Source organism: Nuphar pumila, chromosome 13 (assembly GCF_984573655.1).
Source record: "Nuphar pumila chromosome 13, dmNupPumi1.hap1.1, whole genome shotgun sequence".
Lineage (NCBI taxonomy): Eukaryota > Viridiplantae > Streptophyta > Magnoliopsida > Nymphaeales > Nymphaeaceae > Nuphar > Nuphar pumila.
In genome coordinates, this window is record NC_143261.1 from 98,950,973 (window position 1) to 98,964,151 (window position 13,179).

The 13,179-nt window shown below is 38.7% G+C and overlaps 1 pseudogene across 1 annotated transcript; it reads left to right on the forward strand.

Annotated features, from left to right (window-relative positions):
- Window positions 1–5,239: 5,239 nt before the first annotated feature.
- Window positions 5,240–6,137, forward strand: LOC149819410 (14 kDa proline-rich protein DC2.15 pseudogene; annotated as a pseudogene). The gene has a single exon (XR_016427417.1). The product of XR_016427417.1 is annotated as a 14 kDa proline-rich protein DC2.15 pseudogene (transcript).
- Window positions 6,138–13,179: the final 7,042 nt, after the last annotated feature.

The following is a 13,179-nucleotide window of genomic DNA, read 5'->3' on the forward strand; positions in this document are numbered from 1 at the left end:
TTAATCCATGTAGGAGCCAGGAGCGGTTGTCCATATGTATGCTAGAAATACTAATTTATGTGGCTAATAAATACTTTCTTTAAATGAATTGGTCTTCAAATACTGCAATTTGGATAATTTATCTACCTTCTTACAGGGTTAGTTGATGCAACTTGAACTACCTTTTTTTTTCTCTTTCTCTAAAAAATAATGCCTTGACATCTAAAGAATGGGATCATAGTGACAAAATTTAAGAACGGCAAAATCTGGGGAGTCAAAAACTCGGGAGATTATGAAAATTTTCATAAATCTTGCATTTTTTGGCAAAATCTCAGCAATAAAAAATAAATTAAAAAAATATAAAAAATTAAATTTTATAAGAAAATATAAATAAAACACATTTTAAAATAAAAATATCATGATAAATATATGCTAAAACCGTAAATATCACGATATTTGTCACGGTTTGAAAATCTCGCAAGAAATTGCCATTTTAAACTTTCCATTTCTCACGATATTATCGCGATATTTGTTACAGAGAATGGGATTCACACTTTGTTTGGAAATCTTGCATTGAGATGGGAACACCATTTGCATGTGTTGCTGTACCTTCGTTTATGAATTTAACTAGCTGGAATGGTACAATTCCTTCCTGATTTCATAAAATATGAAGCTAACGTAATCTTTAATCAAAGAAGCTTTTTGATCTATGAAATAACTGCATGTTACAACTATTGATAACTGAACTATTGATAACTTAATGCAGGAAAAATGAGGCCCCACAAGTTGTGCTTTTGATGGGTTTTTATTTAAGCATTCGATGTATTTAGGGGTGTCAATAGGTCAGTTTTACCCAGACCCGGCCCGGACCAAATGCTATAGAGTCCGGGTATGGTGACAAGTAAGAAGACTCAGATTCAGACCAGAAGGTCCGCTTAATACATGAACCCGGGTATAGTTTGTAAAATTTTATACCAGACTCAGGCCCAACCCGAGTTTCAGACCCGAAGATTTTCAATGTAAAAATGATAAAAAAATATTATTTTACGGGGTATAGTCTGGGTCTGGTTCATGTAGTTCTTATCGGGTCCAAGTATGGTTTCTCTTATGGTAAACCCGGGTCCATACCTGAAAATTTGGTCCAAGTCTGATTTCACCTAGGTCCGAACCAAACCCGACCGGTTGACACCCCTAGAAGTATTTAAGGCTCTGTTTGGTGCGTTGAATCCGATGTGTGTGCAGTTTCAGTCATGCTCTCTGCTGTCTGGGAGTAGTATTGCAAAAAAACTAACATTGGGAATGGGTTTGATAGCTCTAACACCACATTGAACACCATTTATAAGAGTGTTTTTGGCAACTCCATCAACACATGCTTATGAAACAAGTTTTGATTTGGGCCCTACTTTTTTCTTTCCTTTTTCATTAACCTTAATTTCATAATTAAGTTGGAGATTAATTTATTTTCCAAGTCCTAGATTCATGTTTTCTTTCTCATTGCGGGCAATGTAGCTTCACTTTGATGCATGTGTAATTGTCACACTAATACTAAGTGTGTCAACGGGTCGGGTTTACCTGTACCTGACCCGGACCAAACACTATAGGATCCGGGTATGGTGACAAATAAGAAGACCCAATTAAGACCCGGGTCCAGACCCAAAGGTCCGATTAATACATAGACCTGGGTATAGTTTGTGAAATTTTATACCAAACCCGAACCTGACCCGAGTTTCCGATTATGACCCTCAATTTTTCAATGTAAAAATGCTAAAAAAATATTATTTTACCGGGCATGGTACGGGTCTGGTTCATGTAGTTCTTATTGGATCCGGGTGATTTCTCTTATTGTAGACCTGATTAGACCCGGGTCTGGACCCAATACCATACCCCAAAATCTGGTTCAAGTCTGGTTCTACTGGATCCGAACTGTTGACACCCCTGACTAATACGGACCATCATTCAGATTATTCTCATAGTTCATATGCAGTTTAGCATAAAGAAATTGAGAAAACGACTGAGGGCTCATTGGAAGGGAGATCACATGATGTCGGCAAGGCTCAAGCACAAAATGACACAAAATTTAGGGCAAGATACATGCGTTCTTCCAAGATGCTGTCAGAGCCATATGCAAAATCCACGGCTAGAATGCTTTTATCTCGAAGCACTACACATAATAACAAAAATGAATGCATAGATTTAAGTGATTGAAGTCATCCAAGATTTACGTAAAGGGTTGAAAGAAAAGGAATAACCAATCGGAGACATGATTTTGACACCAAATCCAAACCTCAGAAATTTTTTTTATCTCAATGGATGAGCTGAGATTGTCCAGTTCACATCATAGATGGATTAGGATAGGCTTATAGAAAAAGTTGGTAGTGGAGAGCGGATCAAGTCATATTGGATACCACCGATTCATCTATTATATTCAATCCCTACCGCACATCTCAATGTGCACGAGCCTCATTCTCACAGTAGACAGATGCACGGCTCCCTAGTGGCCTCATTCTCACAGTAGACAGATGCACGGCTCCCTAGTGGCGATGATGTGAGATGGGGGATTGAATATAATCAAAGATTGGGTTATGTACAATATGATCTTCTCTCACAATAGATTGGGCCTAGGCCTGACCAGCCCGGGCTGGAACCTGTTCGATTCCAGATTAAGTTCCAGATGGTAACTCTCTGTCTAATGGAGTAAATTCACTCATTTTTTTTTTAAGAAATTTCAGCTTTCATTGACAGGAAGAATTATCTAGTACAAATCAGAGGTGTCTGCCAGTGCCCACCACATTAGAGGACAGCAAACTGGACTAGGTGTGATGAGATATCACACACTCGACTGAACAGAGAGATACAAACATCAGTCATCACTCATATTGATGCAGGACTAAAACAAAAGAACAAGAAACGAGAAATGAAAAGGAAGCCGCATATATAGTAGCTAAGCCATCACTCTGCTGCTCCCAAACCAATCATAGGAACGGTCCGGCCATTTGTGCCTCACCCTCTCTCCTTCACTTCCAAAGCTGCTGGTAGAGGATTCCTTCCAAATAGTTACTCTTAATCTTGAAAATGCGTTGGCCAGACCAACCTACAAGCCGACAAAACCCATACCCTCCACACAAATCTCCAATGAAAATCTTTCGACTCCATGTGTGGAGCGATCAGTACTTCCCTTGGGAAGGATATATAAATCGTCCCAATCCATATTGACGAATTGATAATTCCAGGCACGAATCAACAAAGTAGGCATGAATCTGTATTTTCAGAGGAGGTGGGGAGATTCTTCCTCAGATGAACATAACATGGAAGCTAGCTAAATGAAACCCACTGCGCTTGAGTCTAAGCTTCATGTTTACCACATCTTGTAGGATCATCTCTCTCCATAGGGCCCGTTTGGGTAACCAAGATAGTGATGGAGCCTTAAAAGAACCATCGGTAGATAGTGGCCAACTAAACGTATCTACCCATTGGGATAGCGAGCAACCCAACAATAAATCCAAGGGCGCAATCCATTGTTGAAAGGCCAACTTGGATATAGCTCCCTTCTCAACACTATATCCCACGTTCCCTACCAAAAATTACACACTTTTATCATATTTGGCTTTTGCTGCATCATAAAGGTTAGAAAATTGATCCCTAAGTTTGTTGTCCCCACACAAAACTTCTTGCCAAAATAAGGTTACATTGCCATTACTCATATTCACCCGAACAACCATATATACTGAATGCATCCAATGTCGTGACCCATGCATCCTTTCCAAGTACTGAAGCCTCTTTTCCATTTGTGATTTTTCTACCATCTTGAAGACCAACCTACCAAGTCATATTTTTTCAAAAAAAATAAAATAAGCTTGCCTTCTCTCCTACAAATCATCCATAACCATTTTGCCAGGAGGGCAATATTGAATCTACCTAAATTGGGTACCGCCAAACCTCCAACACTGAGTAGTTTGGAAATAGCCGACCAATTAATGGGTGCCTTTGCCTTATCCTCAATCGATCCACACCGAATAAACTTTTGGAATAGTTGGGTGTAAATTCACTCATCGCTAACATACATATTATAAACCCTTTGATATTCTCAGTCCAGATCCACATAATATTCAAACAATCCTAGTTAATTTGAACCATTTAATGTTTTTGGACCTGCCTTTATGGTGAATCCTATTGCTAACTAAAGAAGTTGACGGATGCATATGAGGCGCAAAAACACGCGATCAAGAAGTCGATTCACACGTCGAAAAAACAGACGCACACACTCACACATGGAATACATGATTTTAATGTGGTTTGGCCTTCAATGACCTACGTTCACGGTGTATCTGTCTCTCTCACTCTTAACGAGAGATGGACTCTTCTATTTAAAGAAGAAAAACTACAAGTTGTGTGGAGGTCTCTCTCATTAGGAGAGATCAATACAATCGTTTGAGAGTCTTCCTTGTTGGTACTTCTGGGGGCGTTTGTTTGGACTTTTCTCTTCCAAGGTCTTGTAGAAGTAAACTGCTTCTTTGCTTGCATTAGGAGATATTACACAAAGTTCACCCTGGGACCGTCCACTATGGAGGAGTCCTTCACGGGCTGGACGAAAGAAAAGTGGAGAGAGCTGCAAGTTGTTTGGTTGTGTTTCAAAACTCTTGGTCGTGGGGACCGTCACAAGGCTGAACCACGGACCTTGGATCTGGATCATGTGTCTTGACACTAACATCCGCAGCCAAAAATGGAGGCCAGCCACTAAGTTTACTTAAGAGTCAAGACTAGATTAGTAGCCAAGCACCCTATAGGGGCTCTATTAATATCAACTAATTGTCACCATAAACCCTAAACCCTACAGCAGTTGGCTATACAATTGGCTGGTGTTCTTTGTTGCAGAACAATTCATTGAGGCGAAATCAATGGCACAGTGTACGATTGGGGGATTCATGAAAATTGAAATATATTCACTTATTCAGCAGGACCAGCAAATATACATGGCCCACATCAAAGCCTTAAAAGTTTTTTGTTCAATTATGAACCACACGCAAAGAAAAGTACATGAAACAGAAAAAAAGAAAAAAAAAGTAAAAACAACTAATTTACGCTACATATATATCGAAACAATCCACGTTATTTGATGGGGAGCAATCACCACAACACAAACATCCAAAAACTCCTTAGCTAATCGCATCCACCATTACAGCTAATACCAGGCCACTGGGTTCACATGGGTGCCTATTCTTCTTTATGAGAAAAACCAAAACACCAAAAATAAAGCTGTCCACTGTGCCACCTGCTCTATCCTGCCATTCTTCTTCTATAAAAGCCTTGCCCATTAACCCCCCAATACACACCTAACAAATAGAAACCTTAGAGGGAGAGAGAGAGAGAGTAGAATGAGAAAAATGGCTGCACCATCTTCCTCCCTCGCTGCATTGCTTCTCACTCTAAACCTTTTCTTCTTTACCTGTGTCTCCTCCCATTATGTGGAGCCATGCCCACCTACATACAAGCCAAAGCCAAAGCCAAAGCCCACGCCAAAGTATCCTCCATACATCCCACCATACATCCCACCCCCTGTTCCAAAGTACCCTCCATACATCCCACCATACATCCCACCCCCTGTTCCAAAGTACCCTCCCTACAACCCATATCCCAAGTGCCCTACGGATACCCTGAAGTTGGCTGCCTGTGGTGACTTGCTCGGTGGATTGGTGCACTTGGTGGTGGGCCCAGGCAGCAGCCAGTGCTGCAGTCTCCTTGGGGGTCTTGCCGACGTTGATGCAGCAGCCTGCCTCTGCACCGTCATCAAAGCAAACGTTCTTGGCATCAACCTCAACATCCCTGTCTCACTCAGCCTGCTTCTCAATGCTTGTGGTAGAGTGCCCCCTGAAGGCTTCAAGTGTGCCTAAGCTCTCTCTTTTTACCAGTCTTTCCAGTGTTAGAGTTGGTTCCTTTTCTTTCCATGTGATGGGGTTGGTTCGTGGTTGTATAATTGGTTTGTGGTGTCCAAAGCCTTTTAGGGTACATGTTCACTTTGTGAACATTTCTCATACCCAAAGTAGCAGCTATGATGTTTTCCAGTAAGGAGTTTTAGGTTGTTCTGTTTATGAGGATTTGTAATATGTAATATGTATTTCTACTATTGGAAGGAATGAAATGTTAAACTGAGGTTTGCAGAATTGTCATGTGGATGTTTGGTTAAAATGCTGAACTGATGCTTGCAGAATTGTCATGTGGATGTTCGGTTAAGTGTGAAGAAAGTAGAAGCGGGCTGCCTAATAAATAAATAAACACCATGGATTGCCTGAATCTCTGCCCAGTACCACGTTGAAGTTGAGCATACTTGGGAAATTACTGTAAGGACAACTTTCTTTATTAAAAAGGAAAAAAGTTCTTAATAATTATAGATGCGTTAAAAATTGCAGTCTGACACCGTTGCATTCCACATGCGTCCTAAGATACGGTTGAGAGATGAACTGTTGACACTTGTCAGTATCAACAGGCAACACGCACAAATGCCTCTCTATCGTTGGCCATCATCAGTAATCTCAACAATGAGATATACTGACAAATGCCTCTGTATCGTTGGCCATCATCTGTAATCTCAACAATGAGATATAGTGACAAATCAGTAAGAGCAGCCACGTTGATGGTGGAAGCCATACGAAAGCTTTCTTTGATATGCAAACAGTGGTCCTGTGTTAAGCTGAAGGCCCGGGAACGAATACAGCTGGTGCACGGGGCTGCCCACGGTTGGGGTATGTAAGGTTGGGTGGCCATGTCCTCAACCAGGAGTTTTACCTCACTGGGAGACCGGCCATTAAGTGACCCGGTTCTCAGTGAGGGTTCCTTCATCATAAAAAAATACGTGTTTTCATTATCAAACCAGCTGGTCAAGTGGATGTTTTCTGATACTTTCATCTTTGTAAATTGCACTTGATTAGCAAAACTAGTTCACTTGATAGCCTATTGAATAGATCAGCTCTGGTCCAGTTTTAAAGGCATTGGTCAGGTGCAATCTTGACCGACTCAATAAATCACCATAGAAAATGGCCCTATGATGATCTTAGCTCATTCTTGGCATACATGGTTCTAAGTAACTCTACCGAAAGTATTAAGTTTCACACATCATGGTCATTACTGATGGAATTGAATCAGCCTCATTTTAAATTTTAAATTTTAAATTTTGTACGTTGTACAGGACACTAGTATTTTGTTAGTGACAGCTGACTAGTGCAGGCCCTGTAGATTTACCCTAGATGGATAAAGACTATTAGTGGGGTAAAACAAAGACTATTTAGGGGTGGTGAACATAATGTAAAAGTAAAAAGCTATTTAGCTTTGTCTCCACGGTAAAACAACACGTGGTTGAGAATTCTTCTCAGGTTAAGGACAAGAAGTGGGACCGTCTAACTGTGGAATAGCCAAACAAATAATTATCATACCTCCATTATTGATTAGATGAAAATTTTGTAGTACCTTACTTCTCTATGCAAAAACAAGTCTTGCAAAAAGGGAAGGCAAGACATATCAAAAGTAGAACCAAATGTGTTAGATCGCTGTCGTATGATATATCTCAAATCTGCACATTGGATTCTACTTTTCAAAGAATCTTGCAGGATTAAAAGGAAGGTTTCATTAATGAATGAGGCGAACCTTCTTATGAATTTTCTTAGTTTGAGTGAAAAATACACTTATCAGTGTAAAGGCTGTTCTCTTGATCCTTGGAAGAATCATACCTGGATTTCTAGCAACCTGCAGAAAAGATAGGCAAAAAGATGGGCAAAAAGTTTAGTGTAGGATAAGCCACTAGACTGGTCCCCAAAACCTACGTGATGACCTCTAATTATTTTCTTATAATTTAGCATAATGCAGCCTAACCACAGTATGACAATCAAAAAGTTACAAAAACTGTATATAAAAGGAAATCTAATTCTCACTACAACAAATCAGTGGATTAGCGATGACTTAATTCCATCGCTAACCGGCTTAGCGACGGATATCTTCTATCACGATTTTTTTGACGCTAATAAGTGACGGCGTATATCCGTCACCAGTTCTGTTGCTAAGTTGTGACGAAATAACGAACGACAACGTCCGTCGCAAAGCCATCGTTACTAAACGACGACCTCAATTTGGCAACGACTTTACAACCGTCGCTAATCCGTCACTAACTTATACATCTAGCGACGGATATATTCATGGCAAACGAGGAAAAAAAATTTAAAAAACATATTTGAAAATTAAATATCGAGAAAAAATTTCTCGCGCTAGAATTTATATTTCCTATGAATAAAAAACAAAGTACACATAAAATTACATATAAAAGGAACCTAAACAATTAATCGTTCCACTTTAAAATTCACAAGTTTTAATTATTTACAATTCAACAATTACATTTTCGAAACAAAAAAAAAGTAGAACAAATTCAACACATTAATCTAATCATCGCCAAGATTTTGTGCGTCTTCTTGTTCATTGCCTTGATCTGTCCCTTCAGTTCCGCTACGCTGATTATCGCCAGCAACCTAGATAAGAAAAGAAAGGTCAGTATTGATAATCAAAATATATTGAAATAAAAAAAACTCTATATGTGATTCTATTGTGCTCATATGTGCTCTGAGGCAGGCAAAAAACTCTATATGTGATTCTATCATGAATGATGTGTTCTAAGGCAGTCAAAAAACTGAATATGTGATTATAGCATGCTCATATGTGTTCTAAGGCAGTCAGAAAAACTTTATATGTGATTTTACCATGCTCATATATGCTCTAAGGCAGGCAAAAAGTTATATATGTGATTTTATCATGTTCATATGTGTTCTAAGGCAGTCAAAAAACTGAATATGTGATTATAACATGCTCATATGTGTTCTAAAGCAGTAAAAAAAACTCTATATGTGATTCTATCATGCTTATATGTGCTCTAAGGCAGGCAAAAAACTTTATATGTGATTCTATCATGCTCATATGTGTTCTGAGGCAGTCAGAAAAACTCTATATGTGATTCTACCATGCTCATATGTGCTATAAGGCAAACAAAAAACTTTATATGTAATTCTATCATGCTCATATGTGTTCTAAGGCAGTCAGAAAAACTCTATATATATATTCTACCATGCTCATATGTGCTTTAAGGCAGGTAAAAAACTTTATATGTGATTCTATCATGCTCATATGTGTTCTAAGGCAGTCAAAAAAACTGAATATGTGATTATAGCATGCTCATATGTGTTCTAAGGCAGTCAAAAAACTGAATATGTGATTATAGCATGCTCATATGTGTTCTAAGGCAGTCAAAAAAAATGTTTATATGATTCTATCATGCTCATATGTGCTCTAAGGTAGGCAAAAAACTCTATATGTGATTCTATCATGAATGATATGTGCTCTAAGGCAGGCAAAAAACTCTATATGTGATTCTATCATGAATGATATGTGTTCTAAGGCAGTAAAAAAACTCTATATATGATTATATCATGCTCATATGTGTTCTAAGGCAGTCAGAAAAACTCTATGTGTGATTCTACCATGCTCATATGTGTTCTAAGGCAGCCAAAAAAACTCTATATGTGATTCTATCATGCTCATATGTGTTCTAAGGCAGTCAAAAAACTGAATATGTGATTATAGCATGCTCATATGTGTTCTAAGGTAGTAAAAAAATTGTATATATGATTCTATCATGCTTATATATGCTCTAAGGAAAGCAAAAACCTCTATATGTGATTCTATCATGAATGATATGTGTTATAAGGCAGGCAAAAAACTCTATATGTGATTCTATCATGAATGATATGTGTTCTAAGGCAGTAAAAAAACTTTATATGTAATTATATAATGCTCATATGTGTTCTAAGGCAGTCAGAAAAACTCTATATGTGATTCTACCATGCTCATATGTGCTCTAAGGCAGGCAAAAAGTTGTATATATGATTCTATCATGCTCATATGTGTTCTAAGGCAGTAAAAATATTATATTGATATATTATATAAAAGGTCAGTACTGATAAACAAAATATACTAAAATAAATTATATCCAATGCACCTAAGTTAAGGCAATCAAAGTTACATGAAATCCAACGACATGCAATATATTGCATGAAACTTTCATACTTGAGAGTTACCTGCAATCGAAGTTCTCTTGTTCAGCAAAAAACTGTTGAACTCAGATCGGAGAACGTCAGTGATGGTTTCTTGGATGTAGTCATGCATTGTGTCCTTAACGATCTGGCATACATCATCACCGGTAAAAATAGGCTGCTGCTGCTTGGAGCTTATATCGATGGAAGAAGTCTGTGAGCCGTGACTGGAGGAAGCAATGACAGGTGAGGTGTTCATATTACTCCCAAACCCGAACACACAACCCTTTTTGGGTTCACCTGCTGCAGTCACCCATGCTGCATGATCAAATGATAGATGCTGAGTAGAGTCATCGCCATATTGCTCTACCATCTGTTGCTCATATGCCTCCTACAAAATAATGTTTACAGTATGCATTAATAATGAAGAATTATAAAGAAAATGGTAACTTGTATATTGCAATGATTATTAATAGAATAAATACATACCGTTGTCGTTCTCGCCTTCTCTGATACAAAGTCTCCCGTGGTCTTCCGTTTATGTGTTTCAACAAACACATCCTTATATGGTACAATGCCTCATTTTTCTGCTTCTTACGAAGTTAAATGATAAAAGATATAGTTAACATGTTTGCAACAATACTTATAAAATTGATATTATATATTGACGAGTTACCATTTTCTTCAGGTGGCTCCCAAAAGTCTTAGATCCACCTATGTGTAGATGGGCTTCAGGCATTTTCACTTGATTTTGTGTAGCCTTCGCAGAGCGATTTCGAAATGCATCCTCGCCCACTTGTCACACATTCCCTCCCAATAATCTCTTCTGATAGTAATAGGGCCATGACCCTTCCATTGTAGTGGATCATCTATTCCGCCGGATGTTTTTTTTGCTGCAGTCTTTATATTGTGCAGCATGTTTGCAAATCGATTGATAGCCACCTTCTGTCACACCTTCCTTACATCATGTTCCTCCACTGTAGTCGCAAAATAATTCTAAGCCTATATATATTTTCAAAAAGTTAGTAGACATGACTATAAAAAATAAATAAATATGAAACACATTAACTATAACAAACAACTGTATACCGTGAATAAGGATCACAATCTGTCTATAACCTCTTTTGGATACTCTTTTCATTGAGCGACCGGTCCTAGTAGATGTTGAAAAAGTGAATTCCTAATCTCGCGTATTACTTCTTATGGCTCAAACCTCGTGCTGCACATGAATTGATACACAGTAAATATCAATATAAAATATTTATAAGATATGCAATAAGTGAAAACGAAATACTTACAGTCGATTATCGATATACACTATTCGAATGAGTCTTCTTGTGCCAGACTGAGAAGACCCTGTATCCTATGTTGGCTCCTGACTTGTGTGATCAGCTGGTGTAGGTGGGTCATGTACAGGCGAAACATCATCTGTAAAAAAATACGCTAGAAATTCTCAGAATGCGCATTTCAACTAATCAAGCATCCAATTAGTTAAATGATATACCTATCACAGGAGCCCGTGAAGATGAAGGCTGGGCCTAACTACTACTGGATGAACGACCACTGTAAGCTCCACGAACCATATTCTAACAAATAAAAAATGGCATACAATACATTCAAATGATTCACATCAAGTATTACAATATATTCAAATAATTCAAATCATTCATATCAAGTATTGCAATATATTCAAATCATTCACATCAAGTATTACAATACATTCAAATCATTCGCATCAAGTATTATAATATATTCACATAATTCAAATCATTCACATCAACTATTGCAATACATTCAAATAATTCACATCAAGTATTACAATACATTCAAATAATTCAAATCACTCACAACAAGTATTGTAATACATTCAAATCATTCGCATCAAGTATTACAATATATTCAAATAATTCAAATCATTCACAACAAGTATTGCAATACATTCAAATAGAGGTTTGTATTACAAGATTTTGCTCACTAGCTTGAGAATTCTTCCTCATCACTTGTTTGACTTTCATATTCTTCTTCTTCTTCTTTATTGTTTGCCCATCTACTTGGTATATCATTTGGATCACATTCTTCTATGAATGTTTCATCGGCCAATGGAGATATGACATGCATATCATGCGCAACATCGTGACCATAAGAGAAATTTCACATGGAAGCAATAATCAAATTGAAAGTAACTACATGCAAGCATGGATACAATCACATCAAACATTGCAATACATCAAAATCATTCATATCAAACAAATGTTAAACATGTACCCGCAGCAAACACATTTCAATGTCTCGCTAACTACTACTATGCTTAGCATGGAATCTGTACTCCAAAAATAAGAACGCTTCTATTCTTATACATTAAAATCATGCTCAGCAAGATCTCTGAACTCCAACAAAACAGTCATAGATATCAACAACTAAGTGAGTGTGTGAACAATAAAGTGTTATATCCAATAAATTAAATAACATGTGATGCGCTTGCATCACTTACTCACCACGGGTATTTACCCGATTTGCATTATTTTTGTCACTTACTTACCACGGGTGGTGAGGCACAAGCGAGTTCCGTTGAGAAATCTGCAAAAAACACTGTGTTAAAATGAAGTCACCACCTACCAAAAAAAATTGAGGCAAATGAAAAAATCTTGCATAGGCCTTTTATCTAAAAAATGAGGCCCTTCCAGAAGCCGGGCTTTGGTGCACGTATTAGCTCTAGCTTTACTAGAGTTATCCGAGTAGCAGGAACCATCAAACAAACTATAACTGATTTAATGAGTCATTTGCAGTTTCACAGAATGGTGTAGTTTCACAGAACGCATAGGGGCCGACCCCCTGCCTGCCGGAAACGCATGGGGGGCGATCCCCTGCTTGCCGAAAATGCAAGGGGGGGGGGGGGGGGGGGGACCCCTGCCTGCTGTAAACGCAGGGGGCGACCCCATGTCGGAAACGCAGGGGGGTCGACCCCCTGCCGACGGAAATGCAGGGGGGTCGACCCCCTGCGCGTCGCCGAGCGGCGGCGGGAGGCTGACAGGGAGCGACGGTCGGCGAGCGGTGGATAGTGGGGGCCGGAGAGAGGCCGACAGGCGACGGGAGGAAGAGGGCGGCAGGAGAGTGAGGGCTGCGAGTGGGAGCAGTGGAA